Consider the following 8143-nt stretch of genomic DNA (forward strand, 5'->3'; position numbering starts at 1 on the left):
AAATAAATTAAAAACTGCACTTCCAGTTACCGCTCTGTAGAAAGTGAATCACCACGCCGCAGTCACTGCCTTCACAGAAAACTGAATTTAAACAGAAAATTAACTTCTTACAGATTTTACCCCACAAAAAAGGATGAATTAATCGATAGCAATGAAAACTTTAATTAACAAAACCACTCCCCGGCAAAGACACCAACAAAGTTGATGTTCTAATTTCTTATATCAAATTATATTTAAATTTGTACTTATTTTAACCAAAATCACTACACAGTTAGGCAAGTGTACCTAGTTGCGTAGTAATGTAGTAAACTAGGTACATGATCGAACACATGGAATGGAGTTGATTTAGAAGTTATATCTGCTAAAATTTAATCTAATTATTAAACTAAAAACTGATGGAAGGAGTTTTTTTTATCTAATTTTGCAAGTTTAGAAAAACTTAATTAACTATTAACTAGAAAACAATTAAAAACAAATTTCAATCAAAAGAATTAAGAGACTTTCGTTTAACTATGAACCCCTTTCTTTTCCTATGAGTAATTTTAACTTTGGATTACTTCTGTTGGTTACGAATTTTATAATTACTAACTCTCATGGTCAGATTAATTAGCTTACTTCACTTAAGGGTACTTAATCACAGTGGTCATGTAGACTAAGGACACCTAATTGACTTATTGAATATTTGGACTATGAATGCCTAGATCTAGGTTTGTCTTCTTATGGTAGGTTCGGACAAACAAACAATTATTATAGTCAAATAATGCTCTCTAACACAATTAAGCAACTATCTTTATTACTCGTACTAGGACATTGTTAATCTCTAGTTCTAGAGAATTAATGGTCATAAACAAATTGGAATTCAAATGCATGCAATTAATGGCAGGTTAACTATGCAAAATTTGAGGGAAAGGTAATAGAGATAGAAATATTAACATGTAAGGATTAATCTAGCAAACACAAGTAAGAACCAACGTTAATAATCCATAAATCTAATACTAAATATTGTAAATAAAGGTTCATCTGCACTAAATGAAAGCTAAGGGTATTAGCCCATGATTTCCAAATAAAAAAACTAAACATATAGTTAATTAAACTAAACATCATGCAAACTAAATGCTTGAGTCGGTTTCTTGGTAATTACTCTTCTCGTCTCTTCCTCCTGGTCAAAAATAGGTCTTCTAGCGTTTCTCTAGAATTGTTCTCTCCAAAATTCCATCTCTACGACCTTCTAATTCACCATTTGTATAGAAGTAAAAATTCCCATAAATTAGCCATCATGCCGTGGCCAATTGCTTGCCATGTCGTGGAAATAGTTTCCTTATCGTAATCAACAAGGAATCTACTATAACCAAGAATCTTTTAGACCTTACAGTGTCGGCCAGAGTTTACCATGACGTGGTCACTCTCATGAGACATGCTCTTGAAGCTTCTTTTTTCTTTATTCGCAAGCTTCACCCTCCATCTTCTAGTTTTTTTTCTCTATTTTTGTTCATTTTCTTCAAAAATGTCTTATTCTTGCTGAAATATGAAATTTATGCAAATAAGTACCAAAAGTCCTCATGTTCAGGCCAAAATATGACTAATATATAGTCAAATAACTCGTAAATATATGTATAAATATGACAATATCAAAATACCCTACAATTGCGTTTTGCTTGCCCTCAAGGAAAGCTAATTTTAATATATCACATAGAACATTGCCTACAAACATCACAAAACACAATCCAAATTGAAAATTTTAATTATGCATCACCTTAATGCATGTATTTGTGTCTAAATCCTAACTATTTCCCATGCCCTAAATACTCACAGCCCTCATAAATGTTCCTAGGGGTGTAAAAAAACCCAAACCCAATTAACCTGATCCGACCCGAACCTGAATAAGGTAATTAGGGTCGGGTTTAATAGGGTTAGAACTCTTAACCAAGTTTTAACCCGACTAACCCGAATTGTTATTAGGGTCAGGTTTAGGGTTGATTTTTTCAAAAAAAATCGGGTTAACCCGAATAACCCGATTAAGAATTTACTACCAAAACTTTTTTTACTGCATTGAATGACATGAATTCAAGATCCCATGAGATTTTACAACTAATATATATTTCTTATCTAAACAAACCAGAGAATAAAATTACTATGTATAAAGATGTATAAAATAGTATAACTTTCCTCTCCTTTTAATGCACTACGGTTGTGTTGTAATAGTTTTACCAATTTTATTCACCATTTACATTACTAATATGGTAAATGAAACTCCAAAAATTCATATCATATAACGAATTTACATTTTAAGTCCCTATACGTGTGGATTATGTATTAAAATGGCACAACATAAATTCATTTTACATTTCAACCTCAACTCGACTAACTAGACCCTACTAACTCGAAACCCGATTAACCCGAACCCGACTAACCCATACCTTACTAGGTTCGGGTTTTGGGTGATATTTTTTCTAGAAAAACCCGACTAACCCGACCCGCTTAACCCGAAACCCGATCAGGTTAACCCGATTAACAGCCCTAAATGTTGCCCACTTATTTTGAACAACATTCATTTTGTGTGTCCCTCTGAATATATCCTCAAAAGACTATCTTAACATCAAGATATTTTTGTAAAGTTCCCAAGCATACATATGGTAAAATAACCTAGAAAGAAAAATTACAATTTTGAATAACATGCCTTCGACTATTGAAATTTTTTTCCTTATTTCTTCACTTTCTTCATCTCGAATCTTCAATATTTGAAACTTTGAGCTTCTTTACATAATTCTTGATCTTGATATTTTGTAATCTCTTAGTTACTGAAAAAACTTTTGCAACTTTTTTTTAACTAAAAACCAAAAATAAAAACATATGCTTAAGCAAAGGAACTAAACATCAACCCTTATTGGTTAAAGGAGTTAGTCTAAAGTGGGTACATGATGTTAAAATTTTTATGTTCATCAAACTACTCAAGGATGCATTTTTGTCTCATGATATCACTAAGACTGGGAAGCCACAAATACACTGTAACATATTGGCTCAACTAAATCTTAGAGTCCACATCAAATCATCCCACATAACACTAGCAAAATATCCCTAATGTAATAATATATTTAAAAAAAATCTATTAGATTTTGTTTAGGCAATTCTTTCAAGCCAATAAAAATTTTAAATTTATATTATTTTTCAACTTTTATGCTTGAAAAATTTTCAACTGCGTACCCCATACGTTTTTCATACAACGCCCTTATCGTTTGCAAAAGATAATACGTAAAACACTAAAAAGGGAGGAAAAAGGAATAGAATCCCATAGGGTAGTAGTGGCGAGATCAAATCAGTAGTCATGGGATAAATTTTATCAACTTGATTCTTGTAATTTGAAAACTAAATGGTTGCTTCCTTGTAATATGTCGACATATGATTCAAGATTTCCATCATTCAAAAGGTAGTGTGTAGGATTGCATAAATTTGCAATTCGCAAAATCCATAACGTGGAAAACTGTCAAGCACAGAGAAGAATTTCAAAATACATTTTCAAATAAACAATCCCATGTGGCGTGGCGAATGGTGACCATGTCATGGCAGTCAGGATGCCTATATCCTATCATGATTTATGAAACCTCCACGTCATGGGAATGTGTCGACCATGTTGTGGCAATTGTCGAAAACAACTTGAAATGAAACCTAAGTTGTTATGTTTTCTCAAAATGACTTCTTTATCCACATCCCACACTTATGAAAAAATGTGGCTCTCTATGTCTACTCTTGCTCTCAGCTAACCTCTCTCTCATACGATAATTTATAATATGCTCAAACCAATCAGAGAAAATTCCTAGAGTGAAGCAAAGAAACAAATGTATAATTCATTTAACACATCAAAAACAAAAAAAATAAAAAATAATAGGATAGTCATCGTTCGTCCTTGTCATCACTATGTCCTCTACTTGTGTGTGATCCCATATCATTGACTCCCTACAACTTGTACCCTCAAATTGTCTAAGTACAATCCAACTTTCTTTTGAAAAGGTTCCATCAGGATTTCTTCTTCTCGAGGATGTTTCTTCCTCTTGTTCCCACTCCCAAATTGCGTTCTTTGAACTCTAGATTCTTTAATCATCCAAATTGTGTCATCCATTGGTACTGAATAGTGATCTTCTCTTATGTCGCAAATGATTCTGTCTTCTAGAAAAAATTGGGGCAACAGTAAACAACCTTCAATCTCTGAAAGCATCTCAAGTAGTTGTTCTTCCAATATCCCATAAGATCAAGCTAACTTTGTCACTAAATGACCTCCACAAATGGGTCGTCTAGAATGCATATTGACTACTTTCTCAGTAAGCAATAAATCCAAATGATACGAGATATAACAAGATATCACCGAATTCAGAATGCTCAATAAAAAGAAAAGATCTCTCTCTTTAAATCTATCCTCGAATTCCTTTTATTTGATAAAAAAGGTGATCATCTTATGAATGAATCTATGCATTGGAGATTTTATAAGTCTTGCCAGTATATGATCCATGTTTTATGTATCATTTGTTAAAGAAAACCAAAGGTGTTAAACAAATAGTTCTATTGGTAAATCAACAAATGACTCCTTCAGAAAAGTTGTAAACGTTGGGGTTATAGCATCCAAATGATCATAAATTTCACTTCTCCAAGAAAATTCAACAATCGAGCACTCGTAGTCTTTTCATCCAAGCTGAAGACTAAGGGCTCCCTTGCCATTCACATCCCCATTAAAGTTGAAGATAGTTGTGGATAAGAATTCCACACAAAGCTCCTTAAAAACCGGTTCTTGAATTTTGAATAATTGTTCCCAACAATTGCAAATGAAGCAATAATTTTTCCATATGTGGACTTTTGTTAAAAGAGGTTGAATTTCTACAGCAAGACCTGAATCTTCTACCCATTTCCAATGTATAATTGGAGCTCCCATGATTTCCCTTTTCCTCAATTTGTTGAATCTGAATTGATAAAACTCCAAGTTTTCATTCTCAATTTGTGAAGGGTATTCAAAGCATTAGCAAGCTTGTGGATCCATTTGAAAATCCCATCCTACCTGATAATTGGAAGACTTCTTAGATCTCATCTTCCGCAAAAGAAAAAAACAACAAAAGGCAAAAAAAACTCAAATTCTTTAGAAATTAGGAATAAAAATGGATGTGCCTAGTTTCCACGTCGTGGCAGATCAAAAAGCCGCACCATGGATGAAGAAATAATCTAGAAAACCTCGATTACTCAGCGTAAAATCCATCCCTAAAGTCAAAGGTTTCACTTAAAATCAATGGGTTTGAAACATTAGCTAACAAGTTCGTCGTAAAATGACTAAATACCAAAAAAAAAAAATTGGATGCCAACTAAATTCAAGAATCTTGACATTCTCATGTAGATGAGAACCTAAATTTAAAGTTGGAAAGCATAAGAAGGAAACACATACCTTTTGGAGAAGATTGATTTCAAAAGTTTGAGAAATTAATGGACCATTTTGATGAAATCGACTCAAATTATGAAGAACATGTCATGGGATTTGAAAGTGGTAGGAAAAGTGAAAAGTAAATCTCTAAGTTTGAAGGCTATTTTTTTCACCAGGGTCAAAGATCACATCATGGCATCAAACTAGCCATTTTGTGGTAAAGCTCTAGCTTTACGAAAAACATGAAAAATTGTTCGGCCATGACACGGGAAAGTGTGAACGATGCCATGGTGAGTATAAAACTCCCATTTTAAACTAATTTTCTAAACCAAATTACCACAATCCAACATTTAAGAAAATTTAGAGAACGAAATGACAGATGTTCAAGGTAAAAAGTTGAAAACTATCCTGAAATATCAGAAAAATAAAGAAAGAAAGAAAAACCTAATCAGCCTCGGATACCATCCACTCTACTTTTTCTTTGGTAAGAGCGGAATCTCCTTGAATCCTTGCATCGCTAGCCTCCTCTTCTTGAAAGCAACAAATCTCTGCCAATATGCCCTCTTCAATTCATCCTTGTCTTTTTTATTAGTATTATCTTCATGTTTTCGTTTTACTCCTGTATTTAGTATTTTCCATATCTTTTTGCTTATGGTATCTTCTTTAGAACTTTTCCTCTTGTTGTCCTTAAGATCCTTTTAATCCTTGTTCTTCTTATGAGGATTAGTAAAGGTGAAAGTTTCAAATTCCTTGGAACATGTGATCCTTGGCTTAGCGTGCTTTACTCTTCTTTCATCCTATCCCATGTAGTGATGGCTCCTGGTGCTAGTGACTCCAACCTTTTCCGTGACTTTTAGTGTGATTGGAGGCATTCTTAACATAACTACATCTTTAGAAACGTTTGGCAAATTGAAATAATTTTCTATTTCCAAAACCTCCTGAATGTGCTTGTACGCATCTTTATGGTACTTTCCAAAGAACAAGATATCCTTTAGCACATTGAAGATATGTCACTTAAGTTCAAAGTTCACTTTGGCTGGAATATTTGGTGTCACAATGCTTGGACTGACGTCATCCCCTATCCGCCTCTTGTACTCCTCCATTTTCATTTTCATTATGTGTCCCATTGTATTTCTATGTTCTCTTCTTTCGCTTGGATTGTGTTCTTCTGAATTGCTTTTTGTTCCTAGTTCGTGTCCTTCTACCTTCTTGTTAAGAGTCTTCTTGAATGTTGAAAATTTATTGGATTTTAAATTGCTACTTGATTCTTCGACTTTTTTGTTCTTTTTCTTGTGAAATGCAGATTTTGGATCATCAAGTGGTGGCAAAATCTGAAAACTAAATCCACGGTCATGTGCTACTGAAACAAAACAAGAACAAACATGTAAATTTAATAAAAACTAAATAAATTGATAACTACACTTCCAGTTACTACACTGTAGATAGTGAATCACCATGTTGCGGTCACTTCCTTTACAGATAACCGAGTTTAAACAAAAATTTAACTTATTACGAATTTCACCCCACAAAAGGACCAATTAATTGATATTGAAAACTTTAGTTAAACAACCACTCTCTGGCAAAGACGCCAAAAAACGTGATGTTGTAATTTCTTGTATCAAATTATACTTAAAGTTGAACTTATTTTAACAAAAATCACTACACCATTAGGGAAGTGTACATAGTCACATAGTAGTGTAATAAAGTAAGTATTGTGTCGAACACAAGGAATGGAGTTAATTTAGAAGTTAAAAATGCTAAAATTTAATCTAATTATTAAACTAAAAACTGATGAAAGGAGATTTTTCTCTGATTTTCACGTTCAGAAAAACTTAATTAACTATTAAGTAGAAAATAACTAAAAATAAATTTCAATCAGAAGAATTAAGAGACTTTCGTTTAGATCCGTATCCCCTATCTTTTCTTATGAGTAGTTTCGACTATGTATTACTTCTGTTGGTTGCCAATTCTATAATTACTAGTATTCACTCTTAGACCAATTAGCTTACTTCAATTAGTGCCACTTAATCACAATGATCATGTAGACTAAGGACACTTAATTGATTTTGTTGAATATTTGGGATATGAATGACTAGATCTAATTTTGTCTTCTTACGGGTAATTCAGAAAAACAAGCATTTATTATGGTCAAATAATGCTCTCTGACACAATTAAGCAACTAACTTTATTACATATACTTGGAAATGGTCAATCTCTAGCTCTAGTGATTTAATGGTTATAAATTGAAGGTTCACTTGATCGGATACAAACAAGTATAAACACAAAGAAGGGTGACAGAAAAAAGACAATAGAAGAACAACGATTATCACAAATATGGTTTTTCACTAAGAAAAGTGTTCTCACAAAGAGAACGATGCACAAAGCAGTCACAAAGGAGATCACCAAGATACATTAGGGTTTAGCCCTAATGGATGACTATATAAGATTACAATAAAAATAAATCCCTTCATTTTAGGGATGTAGTCTAATCTACATATAGTCTAATCCATATCTATAAGATTGTGGAGCAGATATCTATTATATAAATATAAAGGTATCTATAATCACAAAGTATCTAACCAACTAATATACAAAATAATCTAACTTTATACAAAACTATCAGGCAGTCGTTGATGCAATGTAGATGTTGGCATTGGTGTTGGTGGAAATCGTGTGAAAGGTGTTTGAATCATCAGATCTTAAGGGTTGACTGTAAAATCTCCCCCTATCTCATGATGTCAAAAATAA

This window comes from Lactuca saligna, chromosome 7, assembly GCF_052625555.1.
Source record: "Lactuca saligna cultivar CGN05327 chromosome 7, ASM5262555v1, whole genome shotgun sequence".
In the NCBI taxonomy this organism is placed as follows: domain Eukaryota; kingdom Viridiplantae; phylum Streptophyta; class Magnoliopsida; order Asterales; family Asteraceae; genus Lactuca; species Lactuca saligna.